Below are 23,198 nucleotides of genomic sequence, written 5' to 3' on the forward strand. Positions count from 1 at the left end.
GTATGTGAAGCATACAACAGAAACTGTTAGAAAACAGACAATTTTCTTTTCATAATGCACTTTACACCAAGAGTTATTGTATGGGAATGAGCAGCATGAACACTAGCTGATCTTTATTGCCCTGACCTTAATGCAGACTAGCCGCAGACCTTAATGATGTTACCCCAATTTCTGTCTCATGCTGTGAATGAATAGTTCCCAATTTCAGATGTGTAGTGAGCACAGTCACCTCTCCAGTGAGCACTGTCTCTCACATAAATGATTTTATTTCTTCTTACTGCCTGTTGTCTTGTTTTATGATAATGTATAATCAGGAAGATGTAAAAATAAAAAAAAATAATGGTGCTAAATTTTGCTTATACATTCCTCCATTGCACTTTCAATTAAAGCACTGTGCTTTATTATACAATAATTAAACAAAAGTGCAGGGTGTAGATTTGCAGTAATATGATTTGAAGTAGGTGGGAACCTGTTTAATGGTTGGATCAGAGAGCACAATTTAATAATTTCAAAATGACATGAAACTTGTGTTTTGTAAATGTTGTGAAAAATGGAAGTGGATTTAAATAGGAACAGATGGCAGAGGAAATTAAATACAGAAAAATAGGTGCTTGTGGCGGGGCAGCCTGCCACCACGGAGATCGAGCCGGCACAGCGTGCGGCGCACATGGTAGTAAACAGCGGCATAACCCACTGTAACACGAACCGCCGTGTTTGAAAGCTGGAGCAGTACTAGACCAGCAGCCCTAAAATTGCACTGGCCAAACTGTCCAGTTAACAGATCAATAACAGGCTGGGGAAAAAGGGTATTCACATGCAAGAATGTTCCCGCCTGCTATTGTTATCCATGCAACTGATGTCAGCCAATCAAACGGCGGGAATTCCAACGATATAAAAGGAGCCTTTCCAGCCTCAATAAATCTCAGAGCTTAACTTCCCACGCTGCGAGTGTGTGTGTTTCTTTGTGGCAGTTGGCTACATGCTGATATATTTTGATTAGAAGGAGAGCACACACACAGTGAATTATACAATTTTGATATGGAATGCAAAGAGATAAAGCAAATGAGAGTTTATCCACAAAGCTTTGAAGATGGCACAACAAGTTGACAAAGAGTTAATTATAGCACCTGGGAATCTTTTTCTTTATAAATTGTCCAAATATACAAAATTAAATTAAAGATTTTCAGGAGGTTACTTCAGCCCCTGATTGACTTGTGCATCTACTCTGGTCACCAAACTAGTAAGAACACAAAAATTTGAAAAATGCACAGAAGAGATTGATTCAAATTGGTCCAATAACAAGAGATTATAGTCATGTGTAATTTGTTGCAGAAGCTGAGACTATTCTTATTGGAGCATAGAAGCCTGTGGTAATTCTGATGGGTTCATAACTATTTGCATTGATCTTATGAAAAATTCAAATAGACTCAAAACTATTTCAATTATCTTAAGGATTAATAACCAGAGTATACATATTTAATATTGGATATAAAATGAGCAAATGACAAATGATATAAACTTTTTTTATGCTACAAATACCTGCAGTTTGGTTTTAGAAAGAAGTTCACCAAAGACCAGCAGATACAGATTAATTGGATAAATATTTAAAGGATAGAAGGTTGAAGGAATATGGAAAAAGAATGACTTAGTGAATGCTAGTGGATAGTTATTTTTCAGAATTGGGGCAAGCTTGGTGAGTCAAATGTTTTGTTTTCATTCCATTTCAATAAACATTAATTAGACACAAAGGTAGCTCTTACGGCTCTTGACTCCACTTTTCTTTCAAGTAAGATGACGGGTAATCTGATGCAACTTTAAATCAGTAGAGCCATATCCCTCATAACCATTCCCCTTCTTACTTATAAAGAGCCTAACCTTGGCTTAAAAATATTAGAGAACTCTGTTTCCAATAGTCTTTGAAGGAGAGTTCGAAAGATCCAACCTTCTAAGAGAGAAAAAAATCCTCATTGGTTTAAATGGCAATGCCTATTTTTAAATAGTAACTCTATGTATTGGATTCTCCCACAAGAGGATCCATCTTATCCACATCCAGACTGTCAAAAACAGGATTTTATGCAATCAAGTCACCTCTTATTCTTCCAGACTTCAGAGGATACAAGCCAATCACAGGTTGATTTAGTGTCAACAGTGAACTCATAAAGCTGCTGATTAAGTAAGTGTATAATGTATATAATGAGTTCTGTTCCCACCAAAATATTGTGCCATGCTTTGACATAATTACTAAGTGTTTTTTTTTCTTTTGTTAAGGATATGTTGTCACAATTCATGTAAACAGTATTTATCCTTGTGGCAATGTGCATGTATTTTATTATGCTCTATGTATAAAAAAAGACTTGCATAAACCTTCATGAACTGTGACCTCCTGAAACGCTTTGAAGGTAATTAAGTATTTTTCTAATACTGTTGTATTGAAGGAATCCCAGATGTGTTCTGCTGGTATAAAAGTATAAAATGCTCATGTGACATGTTATATTTTATATTGTACATAGATATGCTTTAAAGGAGGTAAATTGTGGCAGGTTTCTTAGTTTAGGTCACATACAGATACAAACTCTTCAAAACATCTCATTTAAAATGCTGGAGCTCTGCTCAAGCCAGACAGTTCAGGCTCCGAGTGCCTTTGCATAAACTTTGAAGAATGCCTATAAGGTCTTCACAAGTAGGTTTTATTTGGACATGCTGTAGAGTGATGGATTATTGCTTTGGAAAGCAACAGATGCATGAACTCAGAAGATTGGGTCTGGAGCTGCAGTCTGTCTGAGTGCAGTTGGCTGTTCTAAGAGGGTCATGTGGTTTTCTCTGAGTGAGAGAGAGAATTCAGTTCTACAGCAGCAGCTGGGACTGGAACATTACAAGCTGGCAAGCTTGTGGAATATCCCCATTTTGAAGATGGGTTGTGAATTCTTAGTTCAGCCTGGTCAAAGCCCAGAAACCTGGTCAAAGCCCTGGTCAAGAGGAGAGGACTGGCTGCATAATGTTTCACTTGAAATAAGGGAAACAAAAAGGAACTCTGTGGTGACCTGAAAGAAAGAGGTTATCATCTGGAAAACCCTGATGGGGCAACTTTCTTCAGCAAGACACTGAAGTGGCTGATCTGAAGAAATCAGTTGTTGGTGTCCAATGGCAACAAATCTCTCCCTCTGAAAACAGGCAAGAACCTTCCTGAGCAGTAACCATTTATCTTTAAGCACCAGAGCTTGGTGAAAATTCATAAATGTTAAATTCTGTGCACAGTATTAGAATTGCCTGATATCGGTGAACTTGGAGGAGTGAGAAGTGAGATTGGACTGTAAATTAAAGAACTTTTCTGAACTTAGACACACATTACATGCACGTGTACTTAGAATTAGAATGGGATCAAGTTAGGTTAAGTTAATAGTAATAAGTTAAAGTTTGATCCTGTTTTCATGTTTAAAGATAATTAAAAGCAACTTTTGTTTAAGTCACCATTTGTCTTGGTGAATTTCTATTGCTGCTGGGTTTTGGGGTACTCTTGGCTCATAACATTAGAAATAATCAACAGGCCAGGCAGTGTCAGTAGAGAAAACTGTATGAACATTTAAGGTCAATGATTTTCATCTATTTTTCTGATACTGTTTTACAAGAAGGCTCATGTGAGGAGGCATTTTATGGCTTCTTTGCAGGTCTAGCATAACCTGGGATGTTGGAATATTGATGTTACATTAGCACTGAGCATTGCTAAAATAGTAACAAATGATATCCTGCCTTCCCTTCTGTTACATCCTAAGAAAATCAATTGATTATTGCAATTATTGCAGTCACATATCAGGATTTGTAATTTAGCGATTGAAGTATGTTACATCACTGTATTCACACATTTTTATGGCAACTCCCTAGATCAAATATTGTTAACATGCTGAAGAGATGGCATTTCAGTCATTTCCCCAAAGACCAAGGAAAATAAGAAATGTTTTAGCCTGACTGATAATCAATACATTTCTCACCGATGGTATTGGGTAGTAAGAGGATGGAACCAATTGCTTAGCATTGCTGAGGTACACACATCTAGTTGTGAGTATGAAGATAAAATCAATATGAAATGTAATTTGTTAAATAGAAAGAACAGAGATTTTCCTCAGACACAAATCCTATGTTATGACCACTTCTGAATTGTTGTTCATTCTTTTCAAGATGAAAGAAACATATTTTCATATTGACTGGAGGTGTATTAAAACTGCTTGTGTTTCATAGGCTGAGAGGTTAAAAAGACCCTGCTTAAGGCATTTATGCCTGATGATTACTGTAGCTGACACTTGCTGAATGCTTTTTGGTATTTTGACTGTCTCTTGCATGAGGAAGCATGATGGTCGAAGGGTACTATTCATCTAGTCCTTGTCAATGATCCATAAACCCCTGCAGGAAAATATACTGTCAAATCCATCCTGATCTGTCTGTAAGCAGAACAGAGCCGTCTGTGGTATTAATAGATCTTTGCCTTAAGTTTATCTGAACTTGATCTGCAAGCAAATGGAGGCCAGCTATAAAGCATTTTATGAGATAGTTTTCACTGCCTCCATAGCAGAGATTTCGGCAATAATGAGAGCTATTCCCACAGCCCTGCAGAGCAAGTAGCTCATGTTTCAAGGCAGGAATAGAGTTGATATTTCCACATTTATTGAAGTGTGTTTTTTCTTAGAGTCAAGTGACTCTTGCAGCTTCTTGGGATCCTTGCTCTGTCTGAATTTCCAGTTGATGGAGCCATTGCATGGTTCACAAATAGCATTTCTGTAACTTTGGCCAGTCAGCCACATCTTTTGATCTTCACCTCTATTTGGTGATTCACCTTGTGCTGCCCCTATCTCTCAAACTGCATTCTCCATTGTGTCCATCATAGTGTGGAGTTGCTGCTTATTCCACAGTGTGTCTGAGATCTCGTTCACCTGGCGCACATGTGCAGGAAGTACTTTACATTCATCAATTTGCAGAAACAAAAGTATAGCAAACTGTCAGAATTTAATCCAAGAATTTTGTTGCAAGTTGTGCATTGTGTGAGCTGTTTTATGGCTTCCTTGTGCATGTCCCTGAATTATGAAAGGGAAACAAGAATCGGTTACCTTAATAAGGCAAGTTGTATTTAAATAACAAATGATTATATATAGTATGTCCCATCATTAATGCTTTATAACACAGGATGATGAAAATGTTGATTCACTGTTGTCAAACTGCATTCTGACGGTGAGAGTAAATAATATCTGATCCCACCACTCGTCCTTCCAAAGAAGACGTAATGGAATAAATACATGGCAATTGAAGGAATGATCCTTGTGCGTATTTATTTCCAAACATTTTCCTGTTTAGAATTGACCTTTATCTGGTTTCTTCCCGACTTTCTTTCATCTTTCCCACAAGTCAAATTCCCGTCAGTAGATGAGACAACCACAATTACTAAAATAAGGTAGTTTAGAGAATATTTACAGCGATTAACAGCAACATATTTTGAGGGTGCCAACCCAAAATCTATTGATTCTACTTTATGTTTCCAATGAAGTACAACATTCTGGCTGAAGCACATTGAAGTCTCAATTATATTGAAAAGTAGTTATAATGACATGGCAGAATGTCAGCGTGCCACTGACTTTCAGCTGTGTGAAATTACATGACACATTTATAATTAAAATGGCTGTAAGTAAGTATGCTGGTGCCTCCAGTTTTGGCTCTGTCTGCTCTCCCTCTGCATTGCATTTCAATTGTTGCTGGATCAACCTATTGATGGGATTAAGTTGTAGTTCAAGTTTATTGCTGTCTGATTGTACAAATACCTATGCAACCCGATAAAGCAACATCTATCTGGTGCATAGTACACACATACAGACACACCGTACACCTTCCACACAAATGACATATATATATACAAAGCAATCTAAAATAAATGTATATAAAAATAATTTATAGTTTATAGGAGGCTTTAACAATCTTACTGTTGCGGAAATGAGTTGTTTCCCAGCCTGGCAGTCCTGGTTTTTATGCTCTTGTATCTCTTCCTTGAATGTAGGATCTCAAAGATACTTTGTGCTGGATGCTAAGGGCTCTCAATGATTCTCTGAGCCTTCTTTAAGCACCACTCCCTGTAGATATCATTGATAAAGGAAAGGGAGTCCCCAGTGATCTTTTCAAATCTAATCACTCTCGGTACTGACCTCTGATCTGATGTTTTGCAGCTACCATGTCGCACTATAATGCAGCTGGGCCAGGATTCTCTCTATTGTACTCCTGTAGAATGTTGTTACAATGGTGGCTGGTAGCCTTGCCCCCCTCAGCCTTCTTAGGAAGTATAAACGCTGCTACATCTTCCTGACTATTGAAAGGTGTTGTGGATCCAGAATAGATGATCCTTTAAATGGACACCTAGGAACATTGTCTTCCCATTTTCTCTACAATAAAGCCATTGAAATGTAGTTGGGAGTAGTCCTTCATCCTCCTGAAGTCCACAATCATCTCCTTCGTCTTGTCCACGTTGAGACTCACGTTGTTGGTCTTGCAGCACTGTACAAGCCTATCAACCTCCTCTCTGTAAGCTGTCTCATCATTGTTGCCATTGTGTCATCCGCAAACTTTATTCTGTTGGAGCTAAACTTGAGTTAACAGCATGAACATAGCAGGCTGAGCACATAGCCCTGAGGTGCACCAATGTTCAGTGTAGTGGAGGGCTTGAGGTTTTGCTGCCAACGTGGACAGACTGTGGTCTTTCTATCAAGAATCCATTTGCAGAGACGGGTACAGAGTACCTTAGTTTTTCACGATTTTTCAGTTCCCTGCTTAATGCTATTTTAGTTTACAAGTAGAGATCATGAGAGATTATAGAGAGCAGAATAAGAGATGTCATATTGCAAAGGTATGTGTATGTGATCAAAACAATTGTAAACAGATTATTTGCTGATATCTTCCATTGCTCGTAACACAGCAAATGTATATTCACTAAATATTTTTAACATTCAAAACATTAAATGAGTAAAAATTTCCGTGCATATGCACATCATTAAATGTATATAACAATAAATATCGTGAACAAGTACAAAATCATTTTTAATGAGAACACAGAGCCAGTCATAATCAATCCACTCAGAAGAGTGCCACATTTTACTGATGCATCATTCAATTTGTCTTAAATTATCCTCTGCATTATTACGTGATTACTATAAATGTAATTCCAGCAATTTTGTCATTTTGTTTTTGCAACATTATAAATGATGAAGTGAAGAAGGAATGCTTTATCATTTCGAAATTTGTCTTTCATTTGTTCGATTTGTGGCCCCTTGTACAACTCTCAAAGTTTATTTGCCTTAATATTCTGGATTTACACGCCCACAGATTAGGCCAGCAATTATTGGTGAAGCTCACTGTTAAGGAATCTTCACGATGTTTTGTATCATTTTTGCTTCATTATGCCGTCGATTGCATGTTTTCTGATAACAACAGTTGACAGAACTTGGACCTGCTGCGTCATTCCCACTCTGTCCACTGAGAAATGATTCAGGGCCTTAAAACGCACTGTCCTTGGTAGCCACAGTGCAGTAACAGAAAGGCTATCATGGAAATACAGTAAAGAGAAAAAGCATTTTGCAGTGGAATTCAAGAAAGCCTACAGATTTGTCTGGCCTAATATCCCTGCCTATGCTGCAAAATACATGAACATGAGAGAGTCGGGGATTCAGCATCTTTCATGAGGCTGTATAAAGCAGAGATGTTACAGTCCTTAGTACGTAAGTAATGGCTATGATGAAGATTCAAGAACATTGAGGTAATTGTGACAAAGTCCCTGGCCGAAACACCAATATTTTAGTGGAGTCACTAATTTGTGCATGAACACCGACTTGCTGTGTGTTTTATTACTTATAGCATTATGGGTCAAAAATAAGAAGTAAATCACAAAATTCTGTGGACACTGTGGTTGAAGTAAAAACAAAATACTGAAGCTCACCTGGTCAAACAGTGACCTTTATGTAGCAGCGGCAAAGATACAGAACCGAAGTTTCACGCTTGAGCCCTTCAGCGGAGTATGAGAAAATGTCAGCAGGCATCCGAACGAAAGAGTAGGAGGGGGAAGGGGGGTAGCAAGGCAGGAAGTGATAGGTGGAGAAAGGAGGGAGTGGACAAGCAGCTATGAGGGGGAGGGAGGATGGTAAGGCTGTGTGGGTGAAAGAACTGGAAAGACAGGAAAGGGGGAGGGGAAAGAAAAGGCAAGCAGATTTAATGGAAAGCAGTAAGTCAATGTTTATGCCATGTGGCTGGAGGGTGCCCAGATGGTCAAAAACAAAGAGAGCAGATTGTGAATTTTACGTGCAGTTTCTTTGTTGGAATGGCACGGATCCCACATGACGATATCATCACAGTTGTAAATGATGTTGATAGGATGATAGGCTCTGTCCAGTTCTGTGATCGACTGGAAATCAGTACAAATGCATTAAAGCGTCAGCAAGGCTGCATATGGCTGGACATGCCTCCTGAGACTGATGCTGCCCCTTGCATACTCCCTATTCCACTCTGCCTCAATTAGTCAATGAGGTTGATGGCTGTTCCAGTCTATAGTTAATAAAAGCCTGTCAGTTTCACAACTATAATCTTTTGTGATTATTGATGGTGCATCAATTTTATTAACTATATTTTTTTTAAAAAAACCTGGAATAGTACCTGAAACCTGAGAAGCTCAACATCGACCCTTGATTGCCGGACGCTCTGAAAACATTTGAACTCTGGCCATATTGTTTTGAAGACTTCCTGGCGGCGGCCACGGACGTAAACACCATAGATGCTAACCGACCGAGGAGGGGATCAAATACCTGGGAGCTATTATTGATGGCAACTTAAATAATTTATACGAATAATAAGTTAAATTACGCCCCTTTGCTGGAGAGAGTCGAGGAGGATTTAAATAGATGGATGTCCCTGCCCATAACAGCAGGGTTAACTGTATTAAAATAAATGTGTTGCCAAGACTCCAGTATCTTTTCCAGACATTGCCTGTGCCCTTACCCTGGGGTTTCTTCAAACAACTGCTACACAAGGTCAGAATGTTTCTCTGGAATGGTAAAGTGGCAAGGGTCTCTATGGAATAATTAACATGGCACTACAGTCTAGGTGGATTGAGGATGCCAGACTTTAAATATCACTGGCAGTCCAGTTGAGATACATCACCTCTCTCTTCCAGGGAGGAGGTGTACCATCCTGGGCACAAATTGATCTGCACCTGATGGGCAAAAGGATGGCAGAGGACTTTATTTATAAATGGGATGCTAAATTGCTGTCAGGAAAGAAGGGCAGCCCCTCATTAAAACAAGTGATTAATATCTGGAACAAAATTCACCAATATTTGAACATCAAAGTGCGACTCCTCAAAAACACCCCTAACTCCTAATAAATTAATACTATTAATGGTAGGTAACAAGATCTTGGATGCTTGGCACCGTAATGGCATCAGGTGCATAGAGGACTGTTATGAGCAGGGACAACTAATATTGTTTGAGCAACTCAAAAATTAATATGATTTGTCAAATCAGACATTCCATATAACCATATACAGCACTAAACAGGCCAGTTTAGCCCTACTAGTCCATGCCGGAACAAATCCCCACCCTCCTAGTCCCACTGACCATCTTCAAATAAGATCTTTTTTGTGGGGTGTATTGGGTCGAAGTATGGCCCTACCTTGGTGCTGTGCCAGAGAGACCATGATTCGAAGGGGGAGTGGAAATAACTTCATTTCTGCAATGTATTTCCTGGTCCAGTCAGATAGATCCTAACCGCGACTCCATAGATCAATGGAAAGATGGGAGTCGGACTTGGGTATTGTAATCGATGAGGGATGCTGGTCCGACTAATGCCAGGACAGCATGACCACAGTCATCAATGCAAGGTACAGGTTGGTGCAATATAAATTATTGCACCAGCTATATCTAATGCTGAAAAAAAATAAAAAAATAAATAAATAGAATAAACCAGAACTCTCGGACCAACGCTTCAGATGTGGCATGGCCACTGGGATGTTCGTACACACAACCTGGTCTTGTACCAAGGTGAGGCCCTTTTTGGAAGAACTAGTCCAAGTCCTAGAGAAAATCACAGGTAAACAATTGCTTCAGGACCCAGAGTTTTTCTTGTTGGGAAATATAATGGACATAAGGCTTACAATGAAGCTGTCCAAATTTAAAATCCAATTTGCGTTAATTGCATTGGCAGTGGCCAGGAAATGCATTGCAGCTACCTGGAAATCCGACTCTAGTCTTAGTATCAAATGATAGAATGTGGAAATGCAGAGTTGTGTTCCCCTGGAGAAAATAACATAACCTGAGAAACAAATACGGTACCTTTTGTAGAATCTGGCAGCCATACACGCACTACATAGGCGGATGGCAGTGATTTATTTCCCCATTCCTTGCTGCGGCTTTCCCTCCCTCGCATTGATCCCGATCAAGGAAAGTCAGGAATGAGTATTGGCCCAGAGGCCGCCCATTGAGCTGCCACAATCCTCGTCCCTTATTTATTATTTATTTTCCTCGTGTTAAAGTTTTGTTGTTTTTGATCGAAGTGTGAGTGAGTAGTCTTGTTTTATATGTGGGGGGAGGGGGGGCTGGTAGAGACATGGGCTTGTATAAATAGACATAAAGAGAATGAATATATGTATATTTGAATGTCAACTGCCATTGTTGGCATGACACTATATATGACTGTACAAGTTTGTGTGCAACTATAAATAAAATATTTAAAAAATAAAAGACTGACCCACTAGTTGAGAGGATTCACCTCCTCCATGCTAACCCCCAGAATATTTGCATTGTCTTCCCTAATGAATCTGCTGCTGACCACTCTCGACCCCTGGCTACTGTCATCACCAATGATGCACCAGGACCACACTCCATAACTACCCCATCTGTTCCCCCCCCGACAAACTGTAACCGGTGATGACAGGCCAACCTGTGATGGGCCCAGAGGACCCCAAAACCCAGCAGAAATAGAAATTCACCAAGACAAATGGTTACTTAAACAAAGGTTACTTTTAATTTTCTTTAAACATAAAAACAGGATCAAATTTTAACTTATAACTATTAAATTACCCAAACTTATCCCCCTTCTGATTCTAAGCACACGGTATGTAATGTGCATAAGTTCAGAAAACTTCTTTGATTCACAGTCAAATCTCACTTCTCACTCCTCCAAGTTCACCGGTTTCAGGTAATTCTTATACTGTGCAATGAATTTAACATTTATGAATCTTCACCAGGCTTTGGTGCTTGAAAGGTAAATGGTTACCGCTCAGGAAGGTTCTTGTTGGTTTTCAGAGAGAAATTTGTTGCTTGTTGGACACACACATCTGATTCCTTCTGATCAGCCACTTAAGTGTCTCGCCGAAGAAACTTGCACCATCAGGGTTTTCCATATTATAACCTTTTTTTCAGATCACCACAGGGTTCCGTTTTTGCTTCCCTTATTTCAGGAAAAACATTATACAGCCAGCCATCTCCTCTTGTATGGACCACAAGGGCTTTCATTTCTCTCTCTCTCTCTCTCACCTACTACTCCTTTAGCAAAGCAGTTTCCATTGTCTTTACAAAGGCACTTGGAGCCTGGAATGTCTGGCTTGAGCAGAGCTCTGGCATTTTAAATTAAATCCGTTTTCCGAAGTGTTTGTTTGTGACCTACATTAAAAAAACCCCCACAGTTTATCTCCTTTAAAACTTATCTATATATAATATAAAATATAACATAATCTGTCACAAACCCCACAAGCTGCTCAGGATTCTATGGCAGCGCCCCAACCATTACCACGTCGTTCGTTGTAGCAGAGGAAACCCCCTGATAGTCTTAATCTGTAAAATGTATATATGTACATTTGTTTTATTTTTTTCTCACCCTGCAGGACTCTTCTTAAAAAGGAGGGGTGAATGTGGTAAGCCACTGTTATGCTATGATTGGCTGCTGCCGGCTGGACACACCTCCCAAGACTGATCCAACCCATAGCCCTTTGCCTGCTCCCCATTCCACTCTGCCTTGTTCAGTCAATGAGGTTGATGGCTGTTCCAGTTTTTAGTTAATAAAAGCCTGATAGTTTTTCAACTCTAGTCTTTTGTGATTATTGATGGTGCATCAATATGATATACAGGTACCTACCTCCAGACAAAAATAATCAAAGTACTGCAATTATTTCACAACCCAAGCATTCAACTTCCCAGTTGTTAACTGCCTCCCCTCCCCCATTCCTGTCCCCAGCCCCATTAGTTACTCAGAAAAGGGCCATGAACTTGAACTTTTAATCTAACTAATGCAAATAGAGTTTAATCACAATTGCCATTTGGCAATGGCTTTGGTTACATAAATGAAACAAAAATCCTTCTAAAAGTGAAAGCTGTGTAAATTCCTGTCTGTGAATTTTTAGGCCTATTTTTGTTCTTACTAATTTTGTCAACTTCATTTCATTCTTCAACGCTTGTATATAAAAATCCTGGCACCTCTACATGGGTAGTTCCTTGTGTTTCCTGGAAAATCTTCACTTGATTGTAGTGGCACCATATTACATTGATGAACTAAATCACTGTCCCATTTCACAGGTCCAGTGATCTAGGTCAGCCATTTTCAATGGGGGTCATATGGCCTCCCTGGGGACCACAGCACATTTTGGGAGGGGAAGAGGGGAGGTGGGGAGAGGCACGAATTGAAATCCTTCATAAGGGAGGCCCAAAGACTATGGCATGCATGGAAACCAAACAGATTAAACTAATTTTGGGGGAAGGAAAGGACTTTGCTGCTAGGCTTTTGGTGTATCGTTGACAAACAACACAAAGCAAAACTTTTTCAAGGTTGGAAGCTTTTGGAGACCGCCTTGATAAATGCAGAAAATTACAATGTTTTCAAAATGTTCCTTGCTCGTGTTTGACTGACATGGAACCAGTTTTGGCTATGAATGGCCTTCCACTTTGTTTTCCTCTTTTGTTCTATTGCCTTCAATTTTTGCTCCATATTTTTAATTCCCCAAGCGCCCTCATTTTGCTTTGAGTTTTCGTGATGGGTAGAGAATATATATCTCCTTCCGCTAGCTTTTATTGCAGAGGGTGTGTATTGTTCATTATTTTTCATAAAATTTAAGCCAACTTTTTGAGATAATCCTTGTAATAGTAAATTTTTGTTACTTTCAGAAATTCTTTTAACCACGAGTTCCTCAGAAAAAAAAGAAGTGCCGGCAGAATTTGGTGGGATACTTATTGTATGGTTTCATTATATCTCCGCAAAACTTTCTCTGCCATGTGCTTGATTCATTTGAATACATTTTCAAATGAAAGCATGAGGTCCAGCAAGTTGAAACAATATTTTGAGACCATACATAAAGAAAAGAAAGATAGACCCTTGGATTGCTTCAAAACCATTCAAGATAATTTCATGAGCAGGCCAACGCTTAAACAGATATAGAAATTAGAAAAGGGTCTTCTTGCATCATACAAGATAAGTGAATGATTGCTAAAGGTGGAAATGCTCATAACATCCCTTAGTCACTTTGTGTCCATTATCTGCCAAAGAAATTATTCAGGCAATTCCTTCAAGGAATTCCACTGTTTCTCGAAAAAATAATGAGATGACAAGGGACATTTAAAAACAATTAGTCATTTCATTACAATCCAAGGAATTCTTTTACAATTAGATATATTTACTCTGCAAGAGAATGAAGCTCTTCTCATGGCTTATGGCAGATTCTGGAAAGGAAGAATACTGATAGAAGGGATGTTGTTTGCCAGAAGGATTAAAACAGATACTAAGGGACTGACTATTTTCAAAGAATTGCATAAACGAGAACAGTATGCCATTCAAGAACATAGTTGTTTCACTAATGGTGCCATTTCAATGGTTGGACGATACAGAGGGTTCATCATATGCCTGAAAAATGTTAAACCTTCAGTCTTTACTGTTCATTGCATCATTCATAGAGAGTACTTTAGTGGTTATACACTCAGGAGGACATTTAAATGCCTTGCTTTCAATTGTCTTAAAGACTGTAAACTTTATAAAATCACATCTCCTTCAAGAATGTCTATTCTGGCAGCTGTGTGAAGAAAACGATGAACATTTCCAGACGCTTCTGCTGCAAACAGAGATGAGGTGGCTGTCCAAATTAAATTGCTTTCCTAGATTTGTTGCACTCTGGGACACGATTGTTTCTTTTCATTCTCATAATGAGCATGAAGAAAAACTCATTAATGCAAAGATAGACATTTTATCTGGCAGATATGTTTGACAAACTCCACTTATTGAACAAGACTTTACAGGGTCTCATTGATCTCATTGATAGTTAGGAAGCCATCGTTTCTTAACTCAAAGATCTCCAAGTCTATTGGACCAACATCAGACTTAGGGAATTTTTACAATTTCCATACCTGAACACAAACACAGAGGTACTGAAGGACGATGACATAACTCTTTATAGGAAACACCTACCTGCAGGATAGATTTAATAGCCTGTTAGACCTCAGTATTCCATATTGGACATTAGAATTATTTGAGGAGCACCCCATTAATGTTGACGTAGAAATTCAATAGTTTGATGGATCAGAGTGATTCAATTGCAAATCTATGTTCAATCATTTTTTAAAAAAGATTTTTGGGTTCAGGGTGATCTGCCAAATAGGTTTCCAAAACTATGGGAACAGCCTGAAATATTTTTCTTCGCCTTTCCCTCAATGTATTTAATTGAATGTGGATTCAGCTCGGTAATTTCCTTGACAAAATCCAGGAACGTATTTGATATCACAAGAGGAGACTATCCAATGTTGAGCCTGATATCAAAAAATTTTGCACAGGAACATCAAGCTCAAGGATCCCAATGAAATGTTCATTTTATGTTTTTTTTTAAAGTTCTTTTTATTAAGTTTTCACATCCTTGAGTGTAAGGATCCCAATGAAATGTTCATTTTATGTTTTATTTTTAAGTTCTTTTTATTAAGTTTTCACATCCTTGAGTTTATGCTTAACATTCCCTAATGACTCATTGAGTACAAACCATTGCGCTCTAAGAATCTTTTTTTCCATTTTTTTAAAATAATATGTATGTTCACATTTTCTTCTTTCCTACTAATTCAGTAAGAATAATTTCCTATTTGTTTGTTTGTTCTGGAATTAAAAGACACAGTTGTTATACTCAGAGTAAAAGCCATTTTCTCTTTTTACCTCACATAACAAATATTTTTGAACATTTTTATGTAGTTGGTAGGGGAAAAGTGCGGAAGAAACCAATTAAACTTGACTGCTTCACGGGGAAGGGGCCCATTAACTTTGAGCAGAGTCCTAAGGGATATGGTCAAAAAGGTTGAGGATGGCTGATCTAGGTTCAATTCTGAAGTCTGGTGCTATTTTTGTGGAGTTTGTACATTCTCCCTGTGGCATTTCTGTGGGTGTTCTGGCCTCATATATCTGAAAAATATACGAGTGGACGGTTAATTGATTAATGTAGAATCTAGGGGGTAATGCAGTGGAAGAAAATGAGTTAGGGTAGGACTAGTGTAAAAATGGATTCTCAAAGGTCAACACAGACAACGTGGGCTGAAGAACTTGTTTCTCTGCTGTATCCGATTCGATGATTCCCATTAACATTCCTCTTTAATTCAGTCTTTGAAAGTTTCTATACTTCGATAAAACTATTGCAAGATAATTCATCATTTAGCCCAACCACAACATACGAATTTTCAACAAATTATTCCATCTAAAGCAGACCTCATAGCATCCAGTTTATAGTGACATCATTTTCTCTTTCTCCATCAGTTTGTAATTTTTTATGGAGCCTTTCAGCTTTTATATATGTTGTTTCTTTATTTCATGGCCTCTTCCATTTATCTCCTCAATTTTTTTCTTTCCTCTGATTGCTTTCCTATTTTTACCTCACAATTAACCGAATAGTTCAAAATTGAATTTGCCTTCTATTAAACCCAAAATATTCCTGTGACTTGATCTTTGGCTTGTCTGATGCCTTTAATTCAAAAATTAACCTTTCTGAAATGCAACCACTCTACAAGAACAGGTTATTATCTTAAGGGCCGTTGCTACTCCCGGCAGTGCACTGATAAAAGTACTTTTCTGTCTGTCTGATGTGACTGAGAGATGAGATTTAGGTCAGCTTCATTCTTATTTGTAAGAGGGCAGGCAATAGATAATAATCCTTAAAGCTAATATTATTTGTTTTTTTCAAAACCACCATCATCCTGATTAAACCTTTCTAAGTTGCAAAAGCTTATTTATCTTTCCGCATAACAGATATTTCTGAAATCTTCTTCTCACTACAATATTTATCTCTGCCACATTTACTCATGTCTTGGACTCTGACCATTGAGGAGTCTCTGCCTCTGTCGTCTGTTCTCCAAGCTAGATTATGAAAGTAAACTAGCACAAAATATGAAAACAGATTGTTAATGTGTTTTTATAATTATAGAAAGCTAAAGTAAATGGTGGTTCCTTGGAAGGAGGTACAATTAATATTGGGAAATGCGGAAAGGGCCGAGATTGAACAATAATTTTGTATCAGTCTTCACTGTAGAGAACACATCTAATATACGAGTGTAGCATATCTAAGTTTGCTAATTACACTAAATGAGTAGAAAAGCTAATTGTGCAGAGACTCTGCAGAGAGATTTAGATAGGTCAAGTGAATGTGCAACAATCTGGCAGATGGAGTACAATGTTGATAAATGCATGGTCATCCACTTTGGGAGGAAAAATAGAAGATTAGATTATCACTGAAATGGTGAAAAGTTGTAGCATGCTTTTGTGCAGAGGGACTTGGGAGTGCTTATATATGAATCTCAAAAGGTTAGTTTGCAGGTGCAGCAAGTAATCAAAAAGTCAAATGGAATGTTGGCCTTCATTGCTAGGATTGAATTTAAAACCAGGTTCACTGAACAGGGTACTAGTGAGGCCATACCTGGAGATTCACAATTCAGGAGATGAGGGCATTAATCTATGATGAGAGCTTGAGTCATTTAGGAATATGCTACTCAAATACAGAAGAATGAAGTTAACTTATAGAAGCATATAAGATCATGAATGAGATGGAGGCCAGAATGTTGTTTCCACTGGTGGGTGTAACTTGAACTAGGGGACATAGCCTCAAGATTCAGGGGAATAGATTTACGATAGAGATAAGGAAGACCTGATTTTACAAAAGAATTGTGATTCTGTGGCATTCTCTGCAGAAGGAAGCAACAGAGGCATCTTCATTAAATATATTTTACACATATTCAGATAAATTTTGCCTAGGTGGGGAATTTTGAGGAAAAAGCAGGTTGATGGAGCTGAGATCATAGCTGGATCAGCTATGATTTTATTGAAAGGTGGAGCCGGCTCAACGGGCCAGATAGCTTACCCCTGCTCTTCATTCTTATGTTCTTATGTGTCATGAGCAGGTGAGGAATTCTACCCTCTCCTGTGAGATTAAACACATACTACAGGTATGGATTGTTGGAGGAGATAATATGGAGATATATGTTGGAATGGGACTATAAAACAATAATCAATCTGGGTGGCACGAAAAACAGGAAAAAAATTCCCATAATTAGTTCTAATGAAATTTTCAAGATTTACATAAATGGTTGATGGTTTCCTAGTGAATGTGACCAAAAAAAACATCAATGAATCATGAAGGCAGGGCTTTTTTCGTATTTGGTGCCATCATAAGTTCTATATGCTGAGGTTAAATGTCCTGATTAACTTTGCGACTTGTCTGGCTTCATTTTAAATGCTGTTTCAGGAGAACCAGCTGGGTAATGGCTTGATCTTCTTTTGGGCATTTGCTGGATGAGTCCCAACCATGGTTCAGTAGTACCACTCTCTCATCTGACTTGACCATAGATTTAAATCTCTCTCCGTAAACAATCATTGCAAGGGCCTTTTTATTGATTGGGTTCTTAAGATGCTAGCGCTGATAACAGCATTTATTGTTAAATGTACTGAACTGATGAAACATTTTAGAGTCAACCACAGTAGTGGCCAGACTATATCAGGGTGCCAAATTTCCTTCTCCAAATGACTTTTGTGAGCCAGATGGATTGTGATTAAAATCAAATCATTTCAAGATTATCATTTGTGATGCTATGTTTATACATAATCTAGTTGGTTATCTGGGTGTTGCAGTGACGACGTTAGTGAGGTGAATGGCTGTCTCTGATTTATGCAAAAGTATGTTCAATTCCTTTTCTGAAACTGATATCAACAGAAACAATTTGAGGTAGGATTTTCACTGCCTGACACATTTAGAGCATACACAAAAGTCTGAAGTCTACTCTGCTGTATTTTGGGTGATCACTGCTTTATCTGCCCATCAGTTGCTTTGAAGGTCCTGGGGAACTATATTATTCAAATATGTTAGGCTTAATTTATTCTTCAAAAACTTCACCAAATAATTGGAAGCACTGTGTGGTGCCAGTTTTCTTTTTTGTTATTCAATTCATAAAACCATGAGTGCAATATTAAGAGTTACTCATATTACATGGGAAATTGGAGAATAAAGAAAGGTTTAAGTTTATTTGTCGAATTATTCCTAATATAATGAGAAGAGTTCTTCTTCATGGAGACTAAGCAGTTATCCCTCTCACTCATATAGCCTTTAAAGAGCCTGATTTACAGAGTATATGACTGCAATGAAAAGAAAAGTTAATGAGCACCAGGCAAGGGCAGCATGATATCACTGATATGGGGGTTCCTTCAGGAGTTTGATGGCTGCAGAGAAGAAGGTGTCTGTTGGTGCATGTTTTCACACTCTCAAACTTTCTCCCCAATGAGAGGAGAGAGAAAAGAGTGAGATGGTTCTTTCCATATATTGGCTGCCTTTTCTAGGCACTGGGAGAAATAAATGGAGTCCATGAAGGGAAGGGAATTTTGTGTTATGTTCTGAGCTCCACTTACTCTCTAATGTAGCTTCTTCCAATCTGAAGCAGAGCAGCTTCCATACAACACTGTGATGCATCCAGTAAATATGCTTTTGATGGTGCACCTATGGACGAGTGGAAAGACAGAAGGGACAATCTGAATTTTAATAGTCTTCGATGAAAGTAGAGGCATTGTTGCATTTTCTTGACCATTGTGTTAGTGTGCTTGTCCTAGGTCAGGTCATTGGAGATGTTTATTCCTAAGAATTTGAAGCTCTTTACTCTTTCCACTTCAGTCACGTTAACGTGGAAAGGGGCATGGACTCTGCCATCTCTCTTGAAATCTATGACAATCTCCTTTTTGTTATTCATGTTGTGCTGGGACTGTACAGAGTAGACAGCTGAAGACAGCAAATTTTGTGCAGCACTCATTTGACACCAACTGTGTCAAATTGGGCAGCAACAATCCAGGAAATGTAATGTATTTATCATGTGATGTGGAAACTGTTATCAAAAGTAATCAGGATATCATCTTTCACAACAGATGTCTTGACATTGTCTTCATATATTTTGGTTCTTAAAGCTTTTATTCAATGATTCTATTTTATGTTTTTAAAAAAAATGGTAATTAAGACATTGCAAACTGATTGGGGTGCAAAAGTGGTGGTTCTTGCACAGACATGAGCATTCCAAAAGTTCTATCTCCAGACAGCGCTAATGTTTAAATAGAAAACGCTTAACAAGCCAGGCAGCATCATGCAAGGAGGTAAAAAAAAATGTTAAAATATCAAGGGAGGGAGGTGGTGATCTTACCACAGAAGTGAAGATCATTACAGATATAATGAGTTTTAAGCAAGAATAGAAGCTAAGAAAAAAATGGATAGGAAAGGAAAGGAAAAGGAAAGGTTGGTGTGAAGTTAGAAGGCAGGTGGAAATTATTGAAGATGGTCTGAAATTGCATTATTGCCCAAACAAATGTATTTTGCTCCATGCTGTACTGATGGGCCAACTGCATCCTCAAAAGGAATGGATCAGAAGTTTTTATGTACATTTTGAAAGTGTAAATTTTCCATTATTAAGGCTTATGCTAGAACATTTTTTAGCAGAAAAGAATGACTTCTTTATAGTACTTTGTGGGTATTTTCTTAGTTTTATCAGTTTGAACTGAAAAATACAATTCTTTCACTGGAACTGCATAAATCTACTGCCAATGCTTAGGAAGTCTCAAAGAATGGCAATATTATCACTGATTGAAAGAAGGAAGTGATATACAATAAAATCCTTGTTATTCAGAATTCAAGCAATCGGTGGTCTCAAGCAACCGGAAAAAAAAATCATGGAAAATAAAAGATTTTTAAAAATGCAAAAGTTTAAAATTGGCGCCCCCACACCATTCCACGTAACGCGCAATCTCTTTTCTCTTTTAAATGTTTTTATTGAGTGTAACATATAAACTTACATACAAAATTTTAAGCAAAATACATAAGACATCTCATATACATACAAGTCCAAAAAAAAGGATGGAACTACATTAGACAGTTCCTTAATCCATATGAGAAATGAGTTATGATTACCATTTTGAAACCCATATTTGTTCAAATAAAATTTGATAAAAATCCTAAAAACTAAATTTAATCCACCCCCTCCTTCTAATCAAGGTAACCTTTATAAAAGAAAAGGGAAATTATTGATCAGATACAGACTTTGGACAGAGAATCTCCAGAACATTCAAAATAATTAATTCTTCCAATCATTCTATGAATGAGCCCCACATCTTTACAAATTGAAACTTTCTATCATTACTGTTGTATTTAACTTTCTCCAAGCTTAAATAGGACATTACATCATGTAACCACTGTGTATGGGTAGGTGAAGAATCATCTTTCCATTTCAATAAAATTGCTTGTCTGGCTATCAGCATGGTAAAGACTAAAACTTTCTCCTGACTTGCAGACTGAGGTATATCTGGCTCATGTGAAAACCAAACAAGAAATTAATGGACATGGTTCTATTTTGATTTTAAAAATTATTGATAAAGTTTGGAAAATGTCTTTCCAAAATCTCTCTAAATTTGGGCATTCCCAAAACATATGGATCAGTGAAGCTTGAAAAATTTTACACTTTCAACATATTGAATCAATATCTTCATAAAAGCGAGATCATTTAATTGTTGGCAATTTTAGGATTTTTTAAACCATTTTCCTTTTCTAAATTGACACATAATCCATTGGTGAGAAGTAGGTGGAGAATATGGGCTCAATTTAGAAAATAATTTGGGTTTGATAGCTTTTCTTTGGCTAATCCTATTGTAGATGATCATCTTTTTCAGCCCTCTCTGCAGGACGTGGGTTTCAAGGAATGGTATTAGATTGGGAATCCAAAGTAATAATATGATTTTTTTTATTCGAGATAACTGCCCATTTTGAACAATTATCAGCCAAATTTAATCTTTCCAACAGAATTTTTTTAAGATTTTACAAGTTAGACTTTTTGTTCAGCCCAAGCTTTCTGATTTTCCTCCAATCTCAAATACTAATATTCTTGATTCATTTTTTAACTTTTTTTTACAGTGGATAATATCTTCTATTTACAATGATTTATTGGATTTAAGATCAGCCTCAATAGCTGGGAGTAAGAATGATTGGGAACGAGATTTTAACATAACATTTTCGGATGAAGATTGGTACTCTCAGCTTGATTAATGATTCTTCATTTTGTGCAAGGCATTGTTTATTACAATTTAAGGTGGTACATAGAACACATGTCCAAGCATGCAATGTCAAGCAACCGGCAAATTCACTTATCTGGCTATAAGTGCTGGATACCGAGAGTTTTACTTTATTTATTGATATAATTTGTAACAATTTATTCAAATTCCTGGTCCACAGAGACATACGTAAAACAGTGTTCTCTGCTGCAAGCATTATGGGAGGAGTCATACAGGGTCTGGTTAGCATATGCAACAATATCCGCAGTTATTTTGAGATTGAATCAAATTCCTTATTACTGTCACATCACAGTGCCATACAGTGGCATGGCAGGTAACTCCTCCATTAATTGTCTCCATTCTTTTAACTTAAATGTAATATTCACCTTCCATCATGTATCCAAATCTTTATATATTGCTATATAAAATTATGACAGTACTGACCTTGGAAAGATAAATAAATCACATTTCTGCACATGTAACTTCAAACATTCAGATGTAAATACCACCCACATTAGAAAATTTTTATTGGTGCTTTGATTGCAATTTTCTTCGTCAGCTTCAGTAATTCTGGAGAAATGGCTAACTTCCTTTTTTCCATGAAAATAGTTACAATTTAATTTCAGTTTCAATTTGCTATTCCACATATTTTACATTTTAGTTTTACATGAGAGTTTTAAATAGGTTGAAAAAAAACTCCCAGGGCCTTACTACAAGAGAGTGAATGTGGCAAAATTGAAACATATTTATTGTTCAGCAAACTGGACTGATCATACTGTAATTTTAAGAATTGGAAGTATTTCCATATTAGTGCACACTAGGATACTAATTACAAACTTGCCCAATTTTCCCATCCAAGACAGAGTAGCATAATTTTGTTAAGTTTCATAGAGATCAACTTGTTTTTGGTCTTTGCCTTTCTTTTGTAGTTTCTATGTGCTCAAGATAAAATAATTAAAAGCAAACTGGATCAATTTCTGTTTTATAATATGGGCTTGGGACTCATGCTCTGAATTTCAGCATTGTGTTTCATGAGCGTAGAGGGAGAGATTCTCGTGAAAGTTTACAAGCTGTGTATGGCTGTTTGAGATTCAAGTGATGATGAGGTCGTCATCACTTGAATCATTATATAATTTACAAAATAATTATCCTTTTTTTGTTAAAGTTTGGCGCCCATACATGGATTGGATGTGTTCTAATTATTAAAACTTATTTCCCCATACATTGGTGGTCCCAAACCGCGACACATACCAGAATGTATTGCTTTAATTGCTCTCCTCTGCTTTCTCTTTTTGGGGGGGGGATAGTTTAGTGGTTGGTTGGGTGGGGTGGAAGGGATGGTGGGTTTTATGGGATAAAATATGTATTGCATTGCACTGTATGTATCATTTATTATTGATTATAAATAAAGTTTTCCAAAGAAAAATAAATTCAAGTGAAGATAGACAACTTGCTTTGTTCCTCTTAATGAATAAAACAGGATCCCTAAACTACTGAGAAGTTTGTGAAAGTTATTCATTCGTCCTCTTGCTCATGTTCATTTTTTAAAGATTTCCTGCTGTAAACGGTTATATGGTTATATTTTCTTTTCATATCCACATTCACAATCTTTCTTTTTT

The 23,198-nt window shown here is 37.5% G+C and overlaps 1 protein-coding gene across 2 annotated transcripts in view; it reads left to right on the plus strand.

Annotated features, from left to right (window-relative positions):
* The window catches only part of nlgn3a (neuroligin 3a), a 401,317-nt gene that overhangs the window by 226,259 nt on the left and 151,860 nt on the right, over window positions 1–23,198 (plus strand). The gene's annotated exons all lie outside the window — the stretch shown is intronic.

The sequence above is a fragment of the Narcine bancroftii genome, chromosome 8, assembly GCF_036971445.1.
Source record: "Narcine bancroftii isolate sNarBan1 chromosome 8, sNarBan1.hap1, whole genome shotgun sequence".
Classification (NCBI taxonomy): domain Eukaryota; kingdom Metazoa; phylum Chordata; class Chondrichthyes; order Torpediniformes; family Narcinidae; genus Narcine; species Narcine bancroftii.